Source organism: Triticum dicoccoides, chromosome 1B, assembly GCF_002162155.2.
Source record: "Triticum dicoccoides isolate Atlit2015 ecotype Zavitan chromosome 1B, WEW_v2.0, whole genome shotgun sequence".
Taxonomy (NCBI): domain Eukaryota; kingdom Viridiplantae; phylum Streptophyta; class Magnoliopsida; order Poales; family Poaceae; genus Triticum; species Triticum dicoccoides.
This window is the reverse complement of record NC_041381.1, coordinates 17,578,215-17,601,599: the sequence shown is the minus strand read 5'-3', so window position 1 is coordinate 17,601,599 and position 23,385 is coordinate 17,578,215.

The following is a 23,385-nucleotide window of genomic DNA, read 5'->3' as shown; positions in this document are numbered from 1 at the left end:
TATGCATAGAACTCTAGGGGCAAACTTTTGCGCCAGTTCACGCAGCTCTTGAATTGTCGGGGCGTTGCCTATACCCCGACAATTCCAACATAGCAGATTCATTGCGCCCGGCGGTCCTCCACCGGGGAGGCCACCGATATTGGATCATCCTTCTTGGACCGTTTCACCTCTTTCCGTGGCGAGACATAGACAGGCGGCATTGGTGGAATCTCCGCAGACTTATCAGAAAGCACAAGTTCTGTAGAGCTCCCCGAAGCCACAGCATCTCTCCCTTCGATTAACTGAATTGTCGCTGACTATTGGTTTTCAGCAGATGGTCTTTTGTTGCTCCCCAGAGTTACTCCCCCTGCTCCTACGCCAGCCGCGTCCGTCCTCGCATGCAGCTCACCTGGCCCTGAAACTCCAGGGACCAGTACCATATCTGTTCTTTCATCCTGCCTTCTCTCCTCATAGCGTGGTTCATGTTGTTGTGCATTGAAATGCCAGCTTTGGGTTGGGTTGTACTGCTCTCGTCCCCTACCTCTTGCACCAGCGCTCCTCGGACCTCCTCGGCCCCTCTGACTCCCAAAACCACCTCTTCCCGGTTGCCTGTAGCGAACATTATCAGCCAATACAAACTCACCCCACTCAAATTTGGTTTCATCATGCACGCCATCACCACACTCCTCGTGCCAGTGCCTGCACTCGCCACAATTAAAACAGAAAACTGGTAGTTTCTCGTATTTTACTTGATATCTAACCCGTTCATCTCCCTTCTTACCAGTCACAAACCTCTTAATTTTTGCATTGATGTCTATCTTCACCCGAACCCTAACAAACTCACCAAAAAAACCTGCTAGCAGTTTAAGTTGAACTTCCTCCACCTCACCAATCCGTGATGCCATCCCCCTGACTGCAGGTTCAATTAAGAAATTATCCGGGAGCCGATGTATCTGTGCCCACACTGCCAACTTGTCCAGCTTGATACTATCAGGGTTCTTGAAACCATCATACTCCTCCATGATCACTGCCTGGTCTCTGAATAGCCAAGGCCCCTCGGCCATAGCCTTGTTCCAATCCCCAAGACAACCAAATTGAGCTGTGAACAAATTGTCCTTAACCTTCCTCCAGACCACCGGTCTCACCGGGTTCCATGCAGCCCGCATATTGAAGGAAATATGCCCTAGAGGCAATAATAAAGTTATTATTTATTTCCTTATATCATGATAAAAGTTTATTATTCATGCTAGAATTGTATTAACCGGAAACATAATACATGTGTGTATACATAGACAAACTGAGTGTCAATAGTATGCCTCTACTTGACTAGCTAATTAATCAAAGATGGTTATGTTTCCTAGCCATGGACAAAAAGTTGTCATTTGATTAACGGGATCACATCTTTAGGAGAATGATGTGATTGACTTGACCCATTCCGTTAGCTTAGCACTTGATCGTTTAGTATGTTGCTATTTGCTTTCTTCATGAATTATACATGTTCCTATGACTATGAGATTATGCAACTCCCGTTTACCGGAGGAACACTTTGTGTGCTACCAAACGTCACAACGTAACTGGGTGATTATAAAGGTGCTCTACAGGTGTCTCCGAAGGTACATGTTGGGTTGGCGTATTTTGAGATTAGGATTTGTCACTCCGATTGTCGGAGAGGTATCTCTGGGCCCTCTCGGTAATACACATCACTTAAGCCTTGCAAGCATTGTAACTAATGAGTTAGTTGCGGGATGATGTATTACAAAATGAGTAAAAAGACTTGCCGGTAACGAGATTGAACTAGGTATTGAGATACCGACGATCGAATCTCGGGCAAGTAACATACCGATGACAAAGGGAACAACGTATGTTGTTATGCGGTTTGACCGATAAAGATCTTCATAGAATATGTGGGAGCCAATATGAGCATCCAGGTTCCGCTATTGGTTATTGACCAGAGACGTGCCTCGGTCATGTCTACATTGTTCTCGAACCCGTAGGGTCCGCACGCTTAAGGTTTCGATGATAGTTATATTATGAGTTTATGAGTTTTGATGTACCGAAGGAGTTCGGAGTCCCGGATGAGATCGGGGACATGACGAGGAGTCTCGAAATGGTCGAGACGTAAAGATCGATATATTGGACGACTATATTCGGACTTCGGAAAGGTTCCGAGTGATTCGGGTATTTGTCGGAGTACCGGAGAGTTATGGGAATACGTATTGGGCCTTACTGGGCCATACGGGAGAGAAGGAAAAAGGGCCTCAAAGGTGGCCGCACCCCTCCCCTTGGTCTGGTCCGAATTGGACTAGGGAAGGGGGGCGCCCCCTTCCTTCCTTCTCCTTTTCCCTTCCTCTTTTCCTATTCCATATGGGAGGTGGAATCCTACTAGGACTAGGGAGTCCTAGTAGGACTCCACACTTGGCGCGCCCCCTCTTTGGGCCGGCCTCCTCCTCCCTTGCTCCTTTATATACGGGGGCAGGGGGCACCCCATGACACACAAGTTGATCTTCGTGATCGTTCCTTAGCCGTGTGCGGTTCCCCCCTCCACCATATTCCACCTCGGTCATATTGTTGCGGTGCTTAGGCGAAGCCCTGCATCGGTAGAACATCATCATCATCACCACGCCGTCGTGCTGATGGAACTCATTCCCGACACCCTGCTGGATCGGGGTCCGGGGATCGTCATCGAGCTGAATGTGTGCTGAACTCGGAGGTGTCGTACGTTCGGTACTTGGACCGGTCGGATCGTGAAGACGTACGACTACATCAACCGTGTTGTCATAACACTTCCGCTTTCGGTCTACGAGGGTACGTGGACTACACTCTCCCCTCTCGTTGCTATGCATCACCATGATCTTGCGTGTGCGTAGGATTTTTTTTGAAATTACTACATTCCCCAACAGTGGTATCAGAGCCAGGTTCTATGCATAGATGTCATATGCACGAGTAGAACACAAGTGAGTTGTGGGCGATATAAGTCATACTGCTTACCAGCATGTCATACTTTGGTTCGGCGGTATTGTTGGATGAAGCAGCCAGGACCGACATTACGCGTATACTTACGCGAGACTGGTTCTACCGATGTGCTTTGCACACAGGTGGCTGGCGGGTGTCAATTTCTCCAGCTTTAGTTGAACCGAGTGTGGCTACGCCCGGTCCTTGCGAAGGTTAAAACAGCACCAACTTGACAAACTATTGTTGTGGTTTTGATGCGTAGGTAAGAACGATTCTTGCTAAGCCCGTAGCAGCCACGTAAAAATTGCAACAACAAAGTAGAGGACGTCTAACTTGTTTTTGCAGGGCATGTTGTGATGTGATATGGTCAAGATGTGATGCTATATTTTATTGTATGAGATGATCATGTTTTGTAACCGAGTTATCGGCAACTGGCAGGAGCCATATGGTTGTCGCTTTATTGTATGTAATGCAATCACCCTGTAATACTTTACTTTATCACTAAGCGGTAGCGATAGTCGTGGAAGCATAAGATTGGCGAAACGACAACGATGCTACGATGGAGATCAAGGTGTCGCGCCGGTGACGATGGTGATCATGACGGTGCTTCGGAGATGGAGATCACAAGCACAAGATGATGATGGCCATATCATATCACTTATATTGATTGCATGTGATGTTTATCTTTTATGCATCTTATCTTGCTTTGATTGACGGTAGCATTATAAGATGATCTCTCACTAAATTTCAAGATAAAAGTGTTCTCCCTGAGTATGCACCGTTGCCAAAGTTCGTCGTGCCCAGACACCATGTGATGATCGGGTGTGATAAGCTCTACGTCCATCTACAACGGGTGCAAGCCAGTTTTGCACACGTAGAATACTCAGGTTAAACTTGACGAGCCTAGCATATGCAGATATGGCCTTGGAACACTGGAGACCGAAAGGTCGAGCGTGAATCATATAGTAGATATGATCAACATAGTGATGTTCACCATTGAAAGCTACTCCATTTCACGTGATGATCGGTTATGGTTTAGTTGATTTGGATCACGTGATCACTTAGAGGATTAGAGGGATGTCTTTCTAAGTGGGAGTTCTTAAGTAATATGATTAATTGAACTTAAATTTATCATGAACTTAGTCCTGGCAGTATTTTGCAAATTATGTTGTAGATCAATAGCTTGCGTTGTTGCTTTCATATGTTTATTTTGATATGTTCCTAGAGAAAATTGTGTTGAAAGATGTTAGTAGCAATGATGCAGATTGGATCCGTGATCTGAGGTTTATCCTCATTGCTGCACAGAAGAATTATGTCCTTGATGCACCGCTAGGTGACAGACCTATTACAGGAGCAGATGCAGACGTTATGAACGTTTGGCTAGCTCAATATGATGACTACTTGATAGTTTAGTGCACCATGCTTAATGGCTTAGAATCGGGACTTCAAAGACGTTTTGAACGTCATGGACCATATGAGATGTTCCAGGAGTTGAAGTTAATATTTCAAGCAAATACCCGAGTTGAGAGATATGAAGTCTCCAACAAGTTCTATAGCTAAAAGATGGAGGAGAATTGCTCAACTAGTGAGCAAGTACTTAGATTGTCTGAGTACTACAATCGCTTGAATCAAGTGGGAGTTAATCTTCTAGATAAGATAGTGATTGTCAGAGTTCTCTAGTCACCATCACCAAGTTAGTGGAACTTCGTGATGAACTATAATGCAAGGGATAACGAAAACGATTCCCGAGCTCTTCGTGATGCTGAAATCGACGAAGGTAGAAATCAAGAAAGAGCATCCAGTGTTGATGATTGATAAAACCACTAGTTTCAAGAAAAGGGCAAAGGAAAGGAAAGGGAGCTTCAAGTAGAATGGCAAGCAAGTTGTCACTCCCGTGAAGAAACCCAAAAGCTGGACCAAAGCCTGAAACTAAGTGCTTCTATTGCAAAGGAAATGGTCAGTGGAAGCGGAAATGCCCTGAATATTTGGTGGATAAGAAGGATGGCAAAGTGAACAAGGTTATATTTGATATACAGGTTATTGATGTGTACCTTACTAGTGTTTATAGTAGCCCCTGAGTATTTGATACTTGTTCGGTTGCTAAAAATTAGTAACTCGAAATAGGAGTTACAGAATAAACAGAGACTAGTTAAGGGTGAAGTGACGATGAGTGTTGGAAATAGTTCCAAGATTGATATGATCATCATCGCACACTCTCTATACTTTCGGGATTAGTGTTAAACCTAAATAAATGTTATTTGGCGTTTGCGTTGAGCATGAATATGATTTGATCATGTTTATTGCAATAGGTTATTCATTTAAAATCAGAGAATAATTGTTGTTCTGTTTACATGAATAAAACCTTCGATGGTCAAACACCCAATAAAATAGTTTGTTGGATCTCGATCATAGTGATACACATATTCATAATATTTGATGCCAAAAGATGCAAAGTTGATAATGATAGTGCAACTTATTTGTGGCACTGCCGTTTGGGTCATATCGGTGTAAAGCGCGTGAAGAAACTCCATGCTGATGGGTTTTTGGAATCACTTGATTATGAATCATTTGATGCTTGCGAACCGTGCCTTTTGGGCAAGATGACTGAAACTCCGTTCTCCGGAACAATGGAACGAGATACTGACTTATTGAAAATAACACATACCGATGTATGCGATCCAATAAGTGTAGATGCTCGTGGCATGTATCATTATTTTCTGACCTTCACAAGATGATTTGAGCAGATATGAGTATATCTTCTTAATGAAACACAAATCTGAAACATTTGAAAAGTTCAAAGAATTTCAGAGTGAAGTAGAGAATCATCATAACAAGAAAATAAAGTTTCTATGATCTGATCGTGGAGGAGAATATTTGAGTTACGAGTTTGGCCTTCATATAAAACAATGTGGAATAGTTTCACAGCTCACGCCACATGGAACACCACAGCGTAATGGTGTGTCCAGACGTCATAACCATACTCTATTGGATATAGTACAATCTATGATGTCTCTTACCGATTTACCACTATCGTTTTGGGGTTATGCATTACAGACAGCTGCATTCACTTTAAAAAGGGCACCATCGAAATCCGTTGAGACGACGCCTTATGAACTATGGTTTGGCAAGAAACCAAAGTTGTCGTTTCTTAAAGTTCGGGGCTGCGATGCTTATGTGAAAAAAATTTCACCCGATAAGCTCGAACCCAAATCGGAGAAGTGCGTATTCATAGAATACCCAAAGATAACTATTGTGTACACCTTCTATCACAGATCCAAAGGCAAAATATTCGTTGCTAAGATGGATCCTTTCTAGAGAAGGAGTTTCTCTCGAAAGAAGTGAGTGGGAGGAAAGTAGAACTTGATAAGGTAATTGTACCTTCTCCCTTATTGGAAAGTAGTTCATCACAGAAATCAGTTCCAGTGATTCCTACACCAATTAGTAAGGAAGTTAATGATGATGATCATGAAACTTCAGATCAAGTTGCTACCGAACCTCGTAGGTCTTCCAGAGCAAGATCCGGACCGGAGTGGTACGGTAATCCTGTTCTGGAAGTCATGTTACTAGACCATGATGAACCTACGAACTATGAGGAAGCGATGATGAGCCCAGATTCCACGAAATGTCTTGAGGCCATGAAATCTGAGATGGATCCATGTATGAGAACAAAGTGTGGACTTTGGTTGTCTTGCCCGATGATCGGCAAGCCATAGAAAATAAATGGATCTTCAAGAGGAAGACGGACACTGATAGTAGTGTTACTATCTACTAAGCTCGACTTGTTGCGAAAGGTTTTCGACAAGTTCAAGGTGTTGAATATGATGAGATTTTCTCACTCGTAATGATGCTTAAGTCTGTCCGAATCATGTTAGCAATTGCCACATTTTATGAAATATGGCAAATGGATATCAAAACTGTGTTCCTGAATGGATTTCTGGAAGAAGAGTTGTATATGATGCAACCAGAAGGTTTTGTCGATCCAAAAGGTGCTAACAAAATGTGCAAGCTTCAGCGATCCATCAATGGACTGGTGCAAGCATCTCGGAGTTGGAATATACGCTTTGATGAGTTGATCAAAGCATATGGTTTTATACAGACTTTTGGAAAGGCCTATATTTACAAGAAAGTGAGTGGGAGCACTACAGCCTTTCTGATAAGTATATGTGAATGACATATTGTTGATCGGAAATGATGTAGAATTTTCTGGAAAGCATAAAGAAGTGTTTGAATTGAGTTTTTCAAAGAAAGACCTCGGTGAAGCTGCTTACACATTGAGCATCAAGATCTATAGACATAGATCAAGACGCTTGATAAGATTTTTCAATGAGTACATACCTTGACAAGATTTTGAAGTACTTCAAAATGGAACGGTCAAAGAAAGAGTTCTTGCCTGTGATGCAAAGGTGTGAAGTTGAGTAAGACTCAAAACCCGACCATGGCAGAAAATAGAAAGAGAATGAAAAGTCATTCCCTATGCCTCAGTCATAGGTTCTATAAAGTATGCCATGCTATGTACCAGACCTATTGTATACCTTGCTCTGAGTTTGGCAAAGGAATACAATTTTGATCTAAGAGTAGATCACTGGACAGCGGTCAAGAATATCCTTAGTGAGGACTAAGGAGATCTTTCTCGATTATGGAGGTGATAAAAGAGTTCGTCGTAAAGAGTTACATCAATGCAAGCTTTTACACCGATCCAGATGACTCTAAGTCTCAATCTGGATACATATTGAAAATGGGAGCAATTAGCTAGAGTAGCTCCATGCAGAGCATTGTAGACATAGAATATTTGCAAAATGCATACGGCTCTGAATGTGATAGACCCGTTGACTAAACTTCTTTCATGAGCAAAACATGATCATACCTTAGTACTCTTTGGGTGTTAATCACATAGCGATGTGAACTAGATTATTGACTCTAGTAAACCCTTTGGGTGTTGATCACATGACGATGTGAACTATGGGTATTAATCACATATAGATGTGAATATTGGTGTTAAATCACATGGCGATGTGAACTAGATTATTGACTCTAGTGCAAGTGGGAGACTGAAGGAAATATGCCCTAGAGGCAATAATAAAGTTATTATTTATTTCCTTATATCATGATAAATGTTTATTATTCATGCTAGAATTGTATTAACCGGAAACATAATACATGTGTGAATACATAGACAAACTGAGTGTCACTAGTATGCCTCTATTTGACTAGCTCATTAATCAAAGATGGTTATGTTTCCTAGCCATGGACAAAGAGTTGTCATTTGATTAATGGGATCACATCATTAGGAGAATGATGTGATTGACTTGACCCATTCCGTTAGCTTAGCACTTGATCGTTTAGTATGTTGCTATTTGCTTTCTTCATGAATTATACATGTTCCTATGACTATGAGATTATGCAACTCCCATTTACCGGAGGAACACTTTGTGTGCTACCAAACATCACAACGTAACTGGGTGATTATAAAGGTGCTCTACAGGTGTCTCCGAAGGTACATGTTGGGTTGGCGTATTTTGAGATTAGGATTTGTCACTCCGATTGTCGGAGAGGTATCTCTAGGCCCTCTCGGTAATACACATCACTTAAGCCTTGCAAGCATTGCAACTAATGAGTTAGTTGCGGGATGATGTATTACAGAACGAGTAAAGAGACTTGCCGGTAACGAGATTGAACTAGGTATTGAGATACCGACGATCGAATCTCGGGCAAGTAACATACCGATGACAAAGGGAACAACGTATGTTGTTATGCGGTTTGACCGATAAAGATCTTCGTAGAATATGTGGGAGCCAATATGAACATCCAGGTTCCGCTATTGGTTATTGACCGGAGACGTGTCTCGGTCATGTCTACATTGTTCTCGAACCCGTAGGGTCCGCACGCTTAAGGTTTCGATGATAGTTATATTATGAGTTTATGAGTTTTTATGTACCGAAGGAGTTCAGAGTCCCGGATGAGATCGGGGACATGACGAGGAGTCTCGAAATGGTCGAGACGTAAAGATCGATATATTGGACGACTATATTCGGACTTCGGAAAGGTTCCGAGTGATTCGGGTATTTTTCGAAGTACCGGAGAGTTACTGGAATATGTATTGAGCCTTACTGGGCCATACGGGAGAGAAGGAAAAAGGGCCTCAAAGGTGGCCGCACCCCTCCCCTTGGTCTGGTCCGAATTGGACTAGGGAAGGGGGGCGCCCCCTTCCTTCCTTCTCCTTTTCCCTTCCTCTTTTCCTATTCTATATGGGAGGTGGAATCCTACTAGGACTAGGGAGTCCTAGTAGGACTCCACACTTGGCGCCCCCCCTCCTAGGGCCGGCCTCCTCCTCCCTTGCTCCTTTATATACGGGGGCAGGGGGCACCCCATGACACACAAGTTGATCTTCGTGATCGTTCATTAACCGTGTGCGGTGCCCCCCTCCACCATATCCCACCTCGGTCATATCGTTGTGGTGCTTAGGCGAAGCCCTACGTCGGTAGAACATCATCATCGTCACCATGCCGTCGTGCTGACGGAACTCATCCCCGACACCCTGCTGGATCGGAGTCCGAATATCGTCATCGAGCTGAACGTGTGCTGAACTCGGAGCTGCCGTACGTTCGGTACTTGGATCGGTCGGATCGTGAAGACGTACGACTACATCAACCGCGTTGTTATAACGCTTCCGCTTTCGGTCTACGAGGGTACGTGAACTACACTCTCCCCTCTCGTTGCTATGCATCATCATGATCTTGCGTGTGCGTAGGATTTTTTTTTAAATTACTACGTTCCCCAACACATATCTCCATAAAGTGCATTAGGACTGAAAGTTCTTGCTGTATGCACCCTAGCTATAGCGAGCCACTTCGCTGGTGCTCCAAGATCCGTCAGTTCCTCCTCCCACACAAAGTCGTCGTCGTCCTCCTCCAAATTCAGCCTGCCGAGCAACTCCTCCGTCGTCTCCTTGCCCTGCCGCCCATGCGAGCTTGATCCAGCCGCCATGATCAAACCGATCTATCTGATCCCGAGAAAGAACCCTAGGTCGAGCTCCCGAAGTACCACACGAACCAAGGCCGGATAAGGTCACGAGGGACCCCCTTTGACCAACCCGAGTCTGAGGATACACCAGAGAGGATCCACCGGGGGGATGAAGGTAAACTCCGGCGGCGACGCCGGAGGATGTCGAAACCCTAGGCCGTCACCTTAGGGGAAAGCGTTTTTTTCCGAGTTGTGGTCCCTCGCTCATTAGTGAACATAGGGCGTGTTTGGATCCCTGCGTCGCATGTGGCTCACATCCACCATATAAAATTTGGGCCGTTTGGTAAGTTGCATGGGCCCTTCAGCCTGGCCCGGTGGGTGCAAAAAGGGGCCTCTCAGACAGGCTGAGGGATACGCATGATTGAGCGTATCTCGGATGCAAGCGGCTCGTTTTCTTTCGCCTTCCTTCCGTCTCTTCCGAAGCGCCGACGCCACTCCTTGCATCCCCATGACCCCATCGACGGGCCTCCCCGAAGCTCGAGCTCACCTCGCCCTCCGTCCTCCACCGGCGGAGCAAGAACACCGCCACCATCAGGGACCTGAGGACATCACTTCTCATCAAGCGTAGCCGCCGTCCTCGACCAAGCACCGCTCTCACACGCCAGATCCTACCTCTCGTGCCGCCTGGAGCAAGGATCCCATCATCCGGAGCCGCCGAGACCCGGACCTCGTCGCCCCGCGCTGCTGCGTGCTCCTGCTTCCGCATCAATTTCAGCAGGATTCAGGCAAAACTGCACCTCGTGCAGCCATATGATGCAAGTTCACCAAACATCCATCTCAATGGAACTTTGCATCACCTCAGTTTGGCCGTGCTCACCCAGGATGCTCCATGCAATGTACCTGAAAGCCACCCAGGCAGCCAAACACGCCCATAGTGAATGTGTTATTTTAGCTGGTGCTCAGATTACCGAGCTTGACGAAAGAGCTAACTAGTTTCACGAGCCGCTGTCATGTGGGATTACGATTTTGCATCCACTCTCTGGCATCCCTCGCTTTCGGCTGTATATGCACGGTCCATCGGCAGCCGCCCACTATCTTCCGCCTATGCTCTCCATCTCAAACATCCATGTCTGCGTGTAAAGGGTTGGTCTCTGCGGCGACTTGGAGCCCCCGGACGAGTGTAGTCGAGGAAGAAGGCATTGAAATTTTTTTTCTGGCTCCGAGGGTTTTCGGAGATCCATAGCGGGTGTGCGTGCGTGCATGCGCATTTGACGACGGAAGATCCATCGCGGTCGGGGAGATAGAAAGAATCATGGTCGTGGGGGTGAGGCAGGACACGGCAAATTGGATGGACGCCCACTGCATCCGAGAGAGACCGACCGTGCGTCCTTCCGGCCGCGGTGTGCCAGAGCTGGCAGAAGAAGACGGCTTGGCGTGCACGGCGTCCACCATGGGCTTCCACGCCCCGACCTGCTCCGGCGCCCAAATCCCCGGCATGTCACGACGACGGCTCCTCGTCCTGCCGCGCAGGCGCGACGAGAGTGGCCTCAGTGATGAGGAGGCCGCGGGAAGAGGGGTGGGGGGGGCTGCGATGTGAGGAGGAAGAAGCAGGGCGGTGGGCTCCCAATGGGATCCAATGAGATAAGTGGGCTAACTCGATCATTATTACTAGTCGTCAACCCATGCATTCGCACGGGCCGGTTAACTAAGGTCTTGTTTCGATCTATATTATGAACAAAATGGTTCTGTGATATGACCACTATACTAAAGATCTTTGTGAAGCGTATATGTTTAAAAGCACAGAGATTTGGATAAAAAAAGGTGCGTATATAAGTTTGATGAAATCATAATCTAATGCCACCAAATAAATATGTTTTCAATAACATGCTATCACATTATACTACTCAAAAGTTCAGTAATGATGATGAAACTACGCTTAAACAATTGCCCAAACCATATGTTTGTTCGTTTCATTTGGAAAGCATATGGAGCTTCCAAGCACACTACCTATTTTCTTATGGAGAGGGCGTGACCATTTATAGATGTAATTGTTTAAAATATGTTTAAACAACACAAATTTTGGATAGTTGAGCAATTTTCTTTACATAGATGTAAATATTTTTCACATATGCTAATATATCTTAAGTGATATATGTTAATGCATTTTTAAAATTCGAAGCATAGAATAGCATAATTTTTATGAGACATAGTAAATGGATGGCACATATAAATCCTGCTTGTAAACTCCTCTTACTTTGACTATTAATATATAGAAAAAAAATTCAAAACAGCCGAATAATAATACATAGTAACATGGAATTTTCATGAAAACAGTATCATAATCTCATATCTTTATAATGCTTTGTGAACATTTATGTTCTGAATATAAAATATCAAAGAAAAGTATTCTTTATATTGTGCATATGTATGACAAAAGATGAATTTTACTATTTTACTTAAAAGATGATACATTTTCATCTCGTAGTAACTAATTACCATTTTATCAAACTTCTCCTTATAGTGTATACATTTCATAACTTTGCATATGCTTATATTCCAAAAAATATTTAATATATCCGTACCTTTTTTGGTAGTATTGACTAATGACCTAGAATTTTCATTATTAAGTAGTATGCAAAAGAGTAGAAGATATAGGCCTTGATAAAAATTTAGAACTCCAAAACTAATACCTTCTGAACACTTGAAAAACATACACCATGATGATCAAGCATCCGGTAACAACGTTGACCTTTGTTAGCACAAATGAAATATGAGGAACTGGACACAGTTAGAATTATGGAGAGAGAGAGAGAGATAGAAAAGTGATTTACGCAATTAACGTACCTCCATACATAATAAATTGATTAATTCCTTGAAACTATAAAAAATCATTAGAAGATGTAAGTGAAACAATATGGTAGTTTCAAATGTTGGGAATTATATGTTTGCAATTCTAAAGGAAAATCATAATAGTTCTTTTGAAGATGCAAAAAAAAAAAACACATTAGCGTCCTACATGACCTTGTTACACAGCGGAGGGGCCTGCCACACCAATATAATGTGTTCATGTGCACCATCTCAAAATGGCTAAATTGTCAAACCCACCTTAATTAAAATAACAGCAATTATGCGATTCTCCCTGAAATTAAGAAAGACATAGGATTTTCACATGATTCATGTGATGTAAGATCCAAAGGAAGGAAAAACGTGTTGGTTACGTTATTAGCTACCACCTACTGCCATGAAAACAAATCTAAATTTCCTATGTCCAAATGCAGAAATTAATAGTGGTACTAACAAAAACATATCAACACATAATTGTGTTTAGGACCATCTCATAATAAAGCAACAATTTGTCAATGCACATCCTTGTGAAACTGTTCCAAGTGACTTGTGTGTTTTACGTACATGAAAAGCAAGAAGAAAAAATTACAACCATATATTTATAAATGATATATATGTGTGCATGCCTATCTAGAAGAGAAAAAAAATCTGAAGAATGCAAGCATAATATGTTTTACTCCAATGATCAAAATACGGGTTTAATACACAAACCTCCAGTTGGCCGAATATCACATGATTGTGTATCCCTTATTCCGGCGCTGAATACATTTAACTTCCAATTTTCAAAATCTAACCACTGCCATGCAGATGACATGCAAAAACCTTCAGAAAGAAAACGTCTGTCATTGGCGCAGGATTATTTATTGCCCTTAGAAATTTAGTTTCCATTGATAATGAGCTTGCATTCTTTGCAAAGATTGATTGCTTACCAATTTTGGCGAAGCAGAGAAACTGGCGGGAGAATCCGTCCACGTGATAGCATTTCCAGTGTCGGTGTTTTACTTGGCAGTGTTGTGCATAATGTTCTCTAGCCAAGGGTTCATGGACCTGATCTTGCTGGAGAGGATGCAACGGAATTTAAGGAAGAACTTGGTGGTGACCTGACAGCAGTTGTGGTTGTGGGCATCCTCAGCCTCGAAGACGACCTTGCGCATCTAGCTGGTGAGCACAAACCCATAAAAAAAAGCTGGCAAGCACACGGACCAACTGGTTGTCTTCATTCCTGCTGTGTAAGTCCATCTCAGGCACGAGCTCATGCAGCCACATGAATCCCGCAACTTTTACCATTGCCTTAATTTGAGATTATGCATTGTTTGATCACACGTTGTATAGTTAATTTTACAGGCCTAGACTACAAATCCCTAGATCAATACTTAGCATGAATCTGTTCAATTCATCAATCTAGTTTCCAACAAATAACTAATTAAGGCTTACCATTGGAGCATGGAATTAGTCTTTCATGCATGGCAATTAAGATATAAAAAATTGGACCAAGTCCATGAATTACTCTTCACCCCCTGTCTCTTTCTATCCTCCTATCGGCTGCTGCCTTGTTCTCTGCCAATTGGATACATTCCCATCTCTCTTCTGATGAAATTCTCCCTAAAGCAATCTGTACAGTTGCATCTCATGAGCTGCTCCAGTCTGTATCTTTCTCTCCACCTCAAATCTCACTCTGGTGGTGGGGACCACATGTTTGACGACCGACCATATCAACGGTGCATCTTGTGTTTTCTTTCTCCAAATTTTTTGTGGAGGCTTCACGTATATATGTACTTCCGGCCGTGCGTAGACGACATGCACGTACATGTTAGCTTCATTAATTCAACCAAGCACGTCACAAGTCCATGGTGAGTAAATTAGCGTCCTGTATCCATGTGTTTGGCAGAACAGATTGAAGGGATTAGCATGTATACCTGCGTCTCCCAGCGGAGTCGATCGATCAGCTAGCTGTTAGCAGATTCCGTATGTCCGTCTATTGTATTTTCATCTCCTCGCAGCACCGACCCATATTCTGTTGATAGATTCAGATAAGCTTTTTTTTTAACCAAGGAAAGAGATTGTGGGGTTCAAGATATGAGATTGGTAATCGGACCAGTATTCTATCGATAGATTGATTGAGGTGAACTTTTCTTTTTGCTTTGCCTTGTTTTAACCGAGGAAAGAGATCCTCGAGGAGATTGATATATGTGTTTTTTTTTCTTAGAAAGGTTTTTGGCCTTTCGAGCAGTTTTCTTTGGCTGAGATTTCATGGTTAAATCTACACCGTAATAATTTGGCCTCACAGAGATGAACGGTTCCTAATTTCTAATTAACGTGGTAATTTCTGGGGAGTCCATAATTAGTATAGGTATAGATAGATTTTTTCAATGAAAGCCCACTAAAGGAAATTAAGTGGGATGGGTTAATTAGTCCCAATTAATTAATCTCATCTTCACCTGCAGCCCGACGTCATCGTCACTAAACGGAGCAGACGAGAGGCAACCATGCATATGGCGATCATGGGAAAAAGCAGAAATTAACCACACAGATGACACCCTAGCATTGCCAAAAGGCAAATAAATATCTGGGGAAACCTAGACGTGATTCCCATAACGCCAAACAATAATAGAGGAGAAAAGACATCATACGTAGTAGGCACATGCAAAACCATTGTTGTTTCTATGGCCCTATAGGATTAGAATAACCACATTGACTAATTTGGCTTCATGCTTGGTAGAGAATCGAGCGGATCAACATGCTGGTTGAATGCGGATGACAACACAATAAAGAAATATGTGATCCAGCAAACCAACCTGTGATTGAATGGTTAGAGGGACTGTGGTATCCCAGCCCATCAAGATTCAAGTCCTGGTGCTCGCATTTATTACTGGATTATTTCAGTATTTCCGGTGATGCGCATTCAGTAAGAAGAGACGTTTTCATCGACGACGAGGTGCCTACGGTGACTTTATAAATTTTAAGATAATATGCCGGCTCAGTCTTTCGAAGGTGCTCATGGATAAGGTATGTGTATATGAGTGCTTGCGTCTGCACTGTGTTAAAAAAACAAAATGTGTGATCCAAAGACGGGCTAGCTGCCGAATGGTCCTAATGATCCAAAAAGTCCAATTTCCATAATAAAGCTCCTACCAGAAGGGAAACGCTACCAAATGGAAGGTTTTGGAGAGTCGTGGTAGTAGCAAGCACGTGCAACGGACTACTGATTCAACGAACGACTTGAATCCGCTACGCCCGCGTTGCACGGTCGGGTTGGGCGGCAGAGGCGACAGGTGAAGGAAAACACATGGCCCTGGCTGTCGTCAGGACACTAATTCAAAAAATCATTACCTTTTGCTTTTTTTATTAAAATGTCATTATTGTGCTGAGAGTTTTCAGGAAAACACCGATTGACCGATTAGAGCAGTTTGGTGTAAAATCCGACAGAGGGTCCCACTGTTAAATGCCGCGTGGTTGGGGTGGAGATGGCGCCCGCCACACACTCACTAAGGCCTTTCCCAATACTCCACCGTGCCATGTAGGCAAAAAATCTGATGTGGCAAGCTAATTAAGTGAAGAGAGAGATGAGTTTGGTGACCCCAAAAAGAACCAATGCCAAGCGCGCAAACCTAGGCCAAACATTTAAATGAAGCAAGCTCACCAATACATGAAAGGATTTTATAGCTAAGTCATTAAATGAAGGGAGCTTAGCAACAAAAATTGGAGACTATAGTTGTTAAACTATTTAATGCGCTTAACACCTCGTCTAAGCAACTATCCATCGAAAGAGGTCTAATGACGCTAACTGGTCACACAAGTACCGACACCCTAAGGTTTGACCAATCAAAATCACACCCATTGTCGCGCCACAGCACACCCATCGTTCGCGCCCACATGACAGACAGCCGTTGGAGCTCGAGAGCTGCTCGACATAATGACAGGAGATGCTAGCAAGTGGGCCTATATCAACTTAACTATTCATGCAAACACTGTTGAATTTTCTTGCAAAGTCATTACATACATGCGGGCCTCATACTTCAGGTTTCCACTCAAAACGCTCTGATTGGTCAATCAGCATTTTCTTAAAATTAATTGTCAGCACAAGGGTGAGCATTTTCGAAAGAATTTTGTTTTGGATGGTGATGGTTTTCGTAACTAAGGTCCCCAATTGTGGTGATGATTTGCAATTTACTCGTCGTCACGGGCGTGGATACAAAGCTTGTTTTGTTGCCGCTCGCTCCTTAGTGAACCCAATGAATAGTTATGTTTTAGTTCGCGTTAGGTTCAGCGAGCTTAACAAAAGAGCTAACTAGTTTCATGAGCCACTGTCAAGGGTGCATTACGATTTTTCCTCCACTCTCTGACATCCCTAGCTTCCAGCTGTATATACACGGTCCATCGGCAGCCGCCCACCACCTCTCGTGCTTTCCTCTCCACCTTCTACATCCATGTCCTTGTGCAACGGATTGGCCTCTTCGGCGGCTTGGAGCTCCCGAACGAGTGTAGTCTTGGAATTAGGCATTGAACGGCCATCGTCTGTTTTTTCTTGCCAAATTTAAATAGACCAGATCTGCTATAAAGGTTCATAAAACATACAAAAAACAAATTAGAAATTACATCGAAGACACTGTACCACTAGAAGACGGCTACCGTCCTCATAATGAGCGGTCGACACGCCGCTCCTCCACCAAAACCGGCTTAGCCCCGTCGACGACAGTCGGAACGGCCCGCCGACTGGTTAAAACTAGACTAGCATTTGGTTTGTACACTCATTGAATTTACCGAGCTTACCAATTACTCCCTCTGTCCCATAATGTAAGACGGTTGGTTTTTGACACTACACTACTACAGTATAGGACGGAGGGAGTGGAAGGTCTATCTAAGAAAACCTAAGAGCCTAGGGTTTTCCAGTCCTCCGGCGGCCAGACAAAAAAGTTGTTACGGCCCGTGAAAATAAAAGTTTTCCCTAGGTCTCGAACCTAGGGTTTTCCAGTCCTCCGGCGGCCAGGCCACCGTGAGTTTTCTTCACTGAGATTTGATTGGTGGCCAGAAGGTCGGGCTGTTGTTCCCCTCTCGCACGTCCCTCTACTCCTCCACCGGGAAGTTCCCCAACGTCGGTGATGGTTTGGATAGAAGGTGTGCTTGCGACCTAGGGTTTTGAGACGATCATGGCGACGGAGATCCCGAGTGGCAGTTCGGGCACGGCGGGATTAGAAGATGACACCAGTAGACTGCTGGAAAGATTGAATCTGGAAGAAGATGAGGCGGATGATCTTGTTTGGGAAGATGAGATTGATGCGGATGAAATCAGACCTAAGTGGTTGGCCTTAGGGCGACTCCTAACGAAGAAAAGCTTCAGCCAAAGTGCGCTGATAGCAGAGATGAAGGCGGCCTGGAATCCTGTCCAGGCGGTGGTCTGGAGGAGGATTAATGCAAACCTTTTTTCAATACAATTCAATTGCCTTGCGGATTGGAACAAGGCCATGCATCGGCCCCTCGGGATTTCCATGGAACGGCCTTGCTCATGGCAGAATATGATGGTTTTACCAACCCAGAAAAGATCAAGTTAGATAGGTTGACGACGTGGTGTCAAATCCACAGATTACCTGATGGAGTTCTCAAGAGCAAGAGTCCGCTGCAGAATCTGGCGAGTCGGATCGGCAAGGTCGAGGAGGTACAGGTCACACTCCCCAACGGTTTCATTGGTGAGTTCATCAGAGTACGAGTGAGCCTGGATGTTAACAAGAAATTGACTAGGGCTGTGGGGATAACTAAAGGAGGTGAAACTGAGAAGTACCTGGTAAAATTTGAGAAACTCCCAACTTTCTGTAATGCATGTGGTTTATTAGGCCATTGGCACAAAGAATGTGGGACAGACGAGCATGACAAATCAAAATTTCAATGGGGGAGTTTCTTGTTGGCCACTCGTAGAGGCAGAGGGGGGTGGACGTGGTTCGTCTGACCGACAGAAAGGAGACATGGATGATTCTGTTGGAAGGGGAAGAGGTCTTGGACGAGGTTTTGGCAGAGGTCAGGGAACTGATAATGACCCCCTTGCTGATTTGAGTAAAGGTGGAGATGCATCAATCAGTTGGAGACACAATTATGTCCAGAAGGAAAGCAATGAGATTAGTGGTACAAAAATGAATGAGATCGTTCCAGGAACTAACAACCAAGACGCAAGAGTGATGTCAGCATCAGAAAACATCTTGGGGAAGAGGACAGCCCAAGATAGCAACACATATCTACTTTACTGGCTGGAAAAATAAGTGTGGGTACAGACCCAACATCGGCGACAATTCCTTTTACACGGAACAAAACAGTCCAGGAACCAGAAAAGGCCACGTTTGCGGAAAAGGTAAATCTCTTTGAAACAGAAACAGATGAGGATAGGGTCCCGGGGCCTTTGGATACACCTCAGAAGAGTATGAACAGGAAGAGGTTCAAGGATAAGGATGGACAGGTTGTTGATAGTAACCCAAGTTCGTCACAACATTCAGGATCGGCGACACCTCTCGAGGGTGATCGCCGGGAACAATGAAACTCTTGGCTTGGAACTGCCGGGGACTAGGGAATGAATCGGCAGTTTGAGCTTTGCTGGATGTCAAGCGAAGCGTACTTCCCGATGTGATGTTTTTGTCGGAGACTCACTTAGATAGCTATCCGGCTGAATGCTTAAGACGTAGATTAAAAATGGATCAGAAGATGATTTGTGCAAGTGATGGTAGAAGGGGAGGTCTGATCCTGTTTTGGCAGAAAAATGTAACAGTACAACGACTCAATCTGGACCCCGTGTTCATTGATGTTCAAATAACATGTGATGCAAAGACATGGCGATTAACTGGTATGTATGGAGAGTTTAAATGGGAGCATAAGCACCTGACCTGGGGGCGTATGCGGCAGCTGTGCCAAAACAACACACTTCCTTGGCTATTGATAGGGGATCTAAATGAGATCCAATATTTGCATGAGAAGGAAGGAGGAAACCCAAGGCCGCAACAGTACATGACAGCTTTCCAACAAGCAATGGAAGATTGTGAGCTACATGACATGGGGTATATAGGCGACATATTTACTTAGAGAAGGGGCCGTATTCGAGAAAGACTGGACAGAGGGTTAGTGACTGATGAGTGGAGAAATACCTTTCCCAATGCTGCCATAGAGCATGGCAATTTTAATCACTCAGACCACATGCCTTTAGTAGTGGATACAGAATATTATCTGAGATCGATCCCTAACCAGGGAGGACCGAACAGATTTGAAGCCCGGTGGCTTAGAGAGGATCAACTTGCAGAGTTGGTACAAACCTCATGGGATAATGTGAAAAATGATACTTCTTTGCCAGGTATTTTTCAGAAGCTGTCACGCATGCACTCGGTCTTCCATGACTGGGACCAACGGTTCCTTAAAAAACCAAAAAGGAGGTTGAAGAAGGCACAAAGGGAGTTGGAGGAGGCAATGTCAGGTCCCATGACTGATGAGAATGAATTGAAAAGGAAGGAACTAGCTGAATTAGTGGAATATTTGCTTGAATTGGAAGAGATCCAGACTATGCAACGTTCAAGAGTTGACTGGTTAAAGTTTGGAGACCGGAATACGGCTTTCTTCCAGGCTTTTGCAGCGGCAAAACGGAAGAAGAATTATATTAAAAAACTGAAAGGTGAAAATGGGGATACTATGGAAGGCATGCATGATTTGAACCCTCATATTCAAGGCTATTTTGAGAACTTGTTTACATCTGAGGTGCAGCAAACTGACCCCGCGGTGTTACAGAAGGTAAACATGAAGGTAACATCTCAAATGAATGACTACCTGATGGCTCCTTTTACTATTGATGACGTTCGTAAAGCAGTTTTCAGCATTGGGGACCTGAAAGCCCCTGGACCAGATGGATTACATGCGGTGTTCTTTAAGAAGTATTGGCATATTTTGGGGGAAGAAATAACTGAAGCTGTTCTGAATGCAATTAATTCAAAGCATATTCCAGCGGAGTGGAATGACACTTCCATAGTGCTAATATCTAAGGTGGATTCTCCAGAGTTGATAACTCAGTACCGCCCCATAAGTCTTTGCAACGTTCTGTACAAGATCATTTCAAATGCTCTCTGTTCGTCTGAAAAGCATTCTACCCGAGATTATTTCCCCTGCTCAGAGTGCCTTTGTCCGGGGTAGAATGATTACTGATAATATTCTAGTGGCTTCTGAGTGCATTCACAAAATTAAGAATACAAAAAACAGTCAGACAGGCTTATGTGCAGTTAAGTTGGATATGCATAAGGCATACGATAGAGTAGAATGGATTTTCCTTAAAAATATGATGCATAAGTTGGGCTTTGATAATCAGTGGATAGAACTCATTATGGAGTGTGTGAGTTCAGTAAGATATAGGGTGCGGTACAATTCTCAAGAAACAGACATGTTTATACCATCCAGGGGGATTAGACAGGGTGACCCACTATCACCTTATCTTTTCTTGATTTGTGCAGAAGGTCTTTCTAGCATGCTGCAGTATGAAGAAGAAGTTGGTGGCATAGATGGGATAAGAGTGTGCAGAAATGCACCGTCAGTTTCACACCTTTTATTTGCTGACGATTCTTTGATTCTCATGAGAGCGGATATGATCAATGCAACTTCCTTACAGCAACTGTTGGATATCTACTGTGACAACTCGGGACAGTTGGTAAGTGTTGGCAAATCCAGTATTTTTTTCAGTCCAAACACTAATGTGCAAAGTAGAGATGAGATCTGCAACAGTTGAACATTACTAATAAGCTTTGTCAGACAAATACCTGGGACTACCTGCTTTGGTAGGGGCTGATAGAAGTGATTGCTTTAAACATTTATGTGAGAAAATAAAAAAGTTGTTGAAGGGTTGGATGGAGAAGCAACTGTCCACTGGTGGAAAGGAAGTTTTGTTGAAAGCTGTTGCTCAATCAATACCAGTATTTGCTATGTCGGTATTTTGTTTACCAAAGGGTATCTGCAAAGATATTACTGATGTCATTGCTCAATTTTGGTGGGGAGATGAGGAAGAGAATAAAAAGATGCATTGGTTATCATGGTGGAAACTTTGTATCCCAAAGAGTGATGGTGGCATGGGCTTCAGAGACCTCCATTCTTTTAATCTAGCTCTCTTAGCAAAGCAATGCTGGAGAATGATAAACAATCATGATTCGGTCTGTGCTAGGATTTTGAAGGCTAAATATTTTCCAAATACTGATTTGCTGAATGCAGGACCAAAAAACGGCTCTTCTTTCACATAGCAGAGTATTGTAGCCGGGTTGCCTACTTTTAAGAGAGGGTATATATGGCGTATTGGATTAGGGGAGAAAGTCGACATTTGGAATGACCCATGGATTCCTGCGAGTCCAGACAGGAAGGTAATAACACCTAGAGGCCATACTTTACTTGTTAAAGTCGTGGAATTGATTGATCCAGTAACTAGTCAATGGGATGGACAGTTAATTTTAGAAATATTTTATCCGGTGGATGCAAACAGAATTCTTCAAATACCACTCAACTTTCAGGCCTTTGATGACTTTGTAGCATGGAATCTTACAAGGAGTGGTGTCTTCACGGTTAGCTCTGCCTACCAACAATGGGCACATAAATTTAGAAATCTTTCAGGCAACATGTCTATGTCTACTTCAGCTATTCAAGCTGAGATTTGGAAGTATCTGTGGGAGTTGCAAGTGCCACGTAAAATTCAAATATTTTGCTGGCGTGCCCTACGTGGACTTGTCCCTTTGTTTTCGATTTTGGGAAACAAACACCTCCCCATCAGTGATGTATGTCCAGTATGTCGCAAGGGACCGGAGGACACGAGACATTTACTTTTCCAATGCGATTTGGCAAAGGAGCTATGGAGGGGTCTCGGGCTCTGGGATCATATAGAGCAAGCGACGCATGTGGATCGCTCAGGATCAGCAATATTGGAATTCTTACTTCTGGAACCACAAACCAAAACCCTGATAATGCCAAGTCTGAATGTGAAAGAAGTCGTAGCAGCGGGCTGCTGGTATATTTGGTGGTTAAGGAGACGCCACACTCACCATGATTCATGTCCACCGTCGTCCAGATGGAGTTCTTCTATCCTTGCAATTGTGGCAAACTATGCCAATGCCATCAGCAACAAAAAAGTGGTAGTTGAACACAGATGGAAGAAACATGATCCAAAGTTTATTAAATTAAATGCCGATGCTGCTTTTCACGATGATGTAGGTTCAGGAGAGACTGGATGTGTGCTTCGGGACGACAAGGGGCGGTTCCTTGCTGCTCAATGCAAATTCATCCAGGTAGCGGCAGATGCAGCGACAACGGAAGCAATGACAATGCATGATGGTCTAAACCTAGCAAATATTTTGGGTTTTAACAGAATAGCAGCAGAGTCAGACTCTCTGAGTGTTGTTAACAACTGTCAGGGACAAGTTCAATGGTGGGACTCAGCAGCGGCAATCTTTGTTGAATGTCTTGATATGGCAACATCGACAGGGAAGGTCACCTTTTCACACTGTTTTCGTGAGGCAAATTCAGTAGCTCATGAGCTAGCAAAATATAGTTTTTGTAATAAATGTAATGAAAGTTGGACTGAGGAACCCCCGGGGTTTTTGATCAGCCAATTAGTGAACGATCTAACTCTGTTTTAAGTTAATAAAGCTAGCCATGATGGCC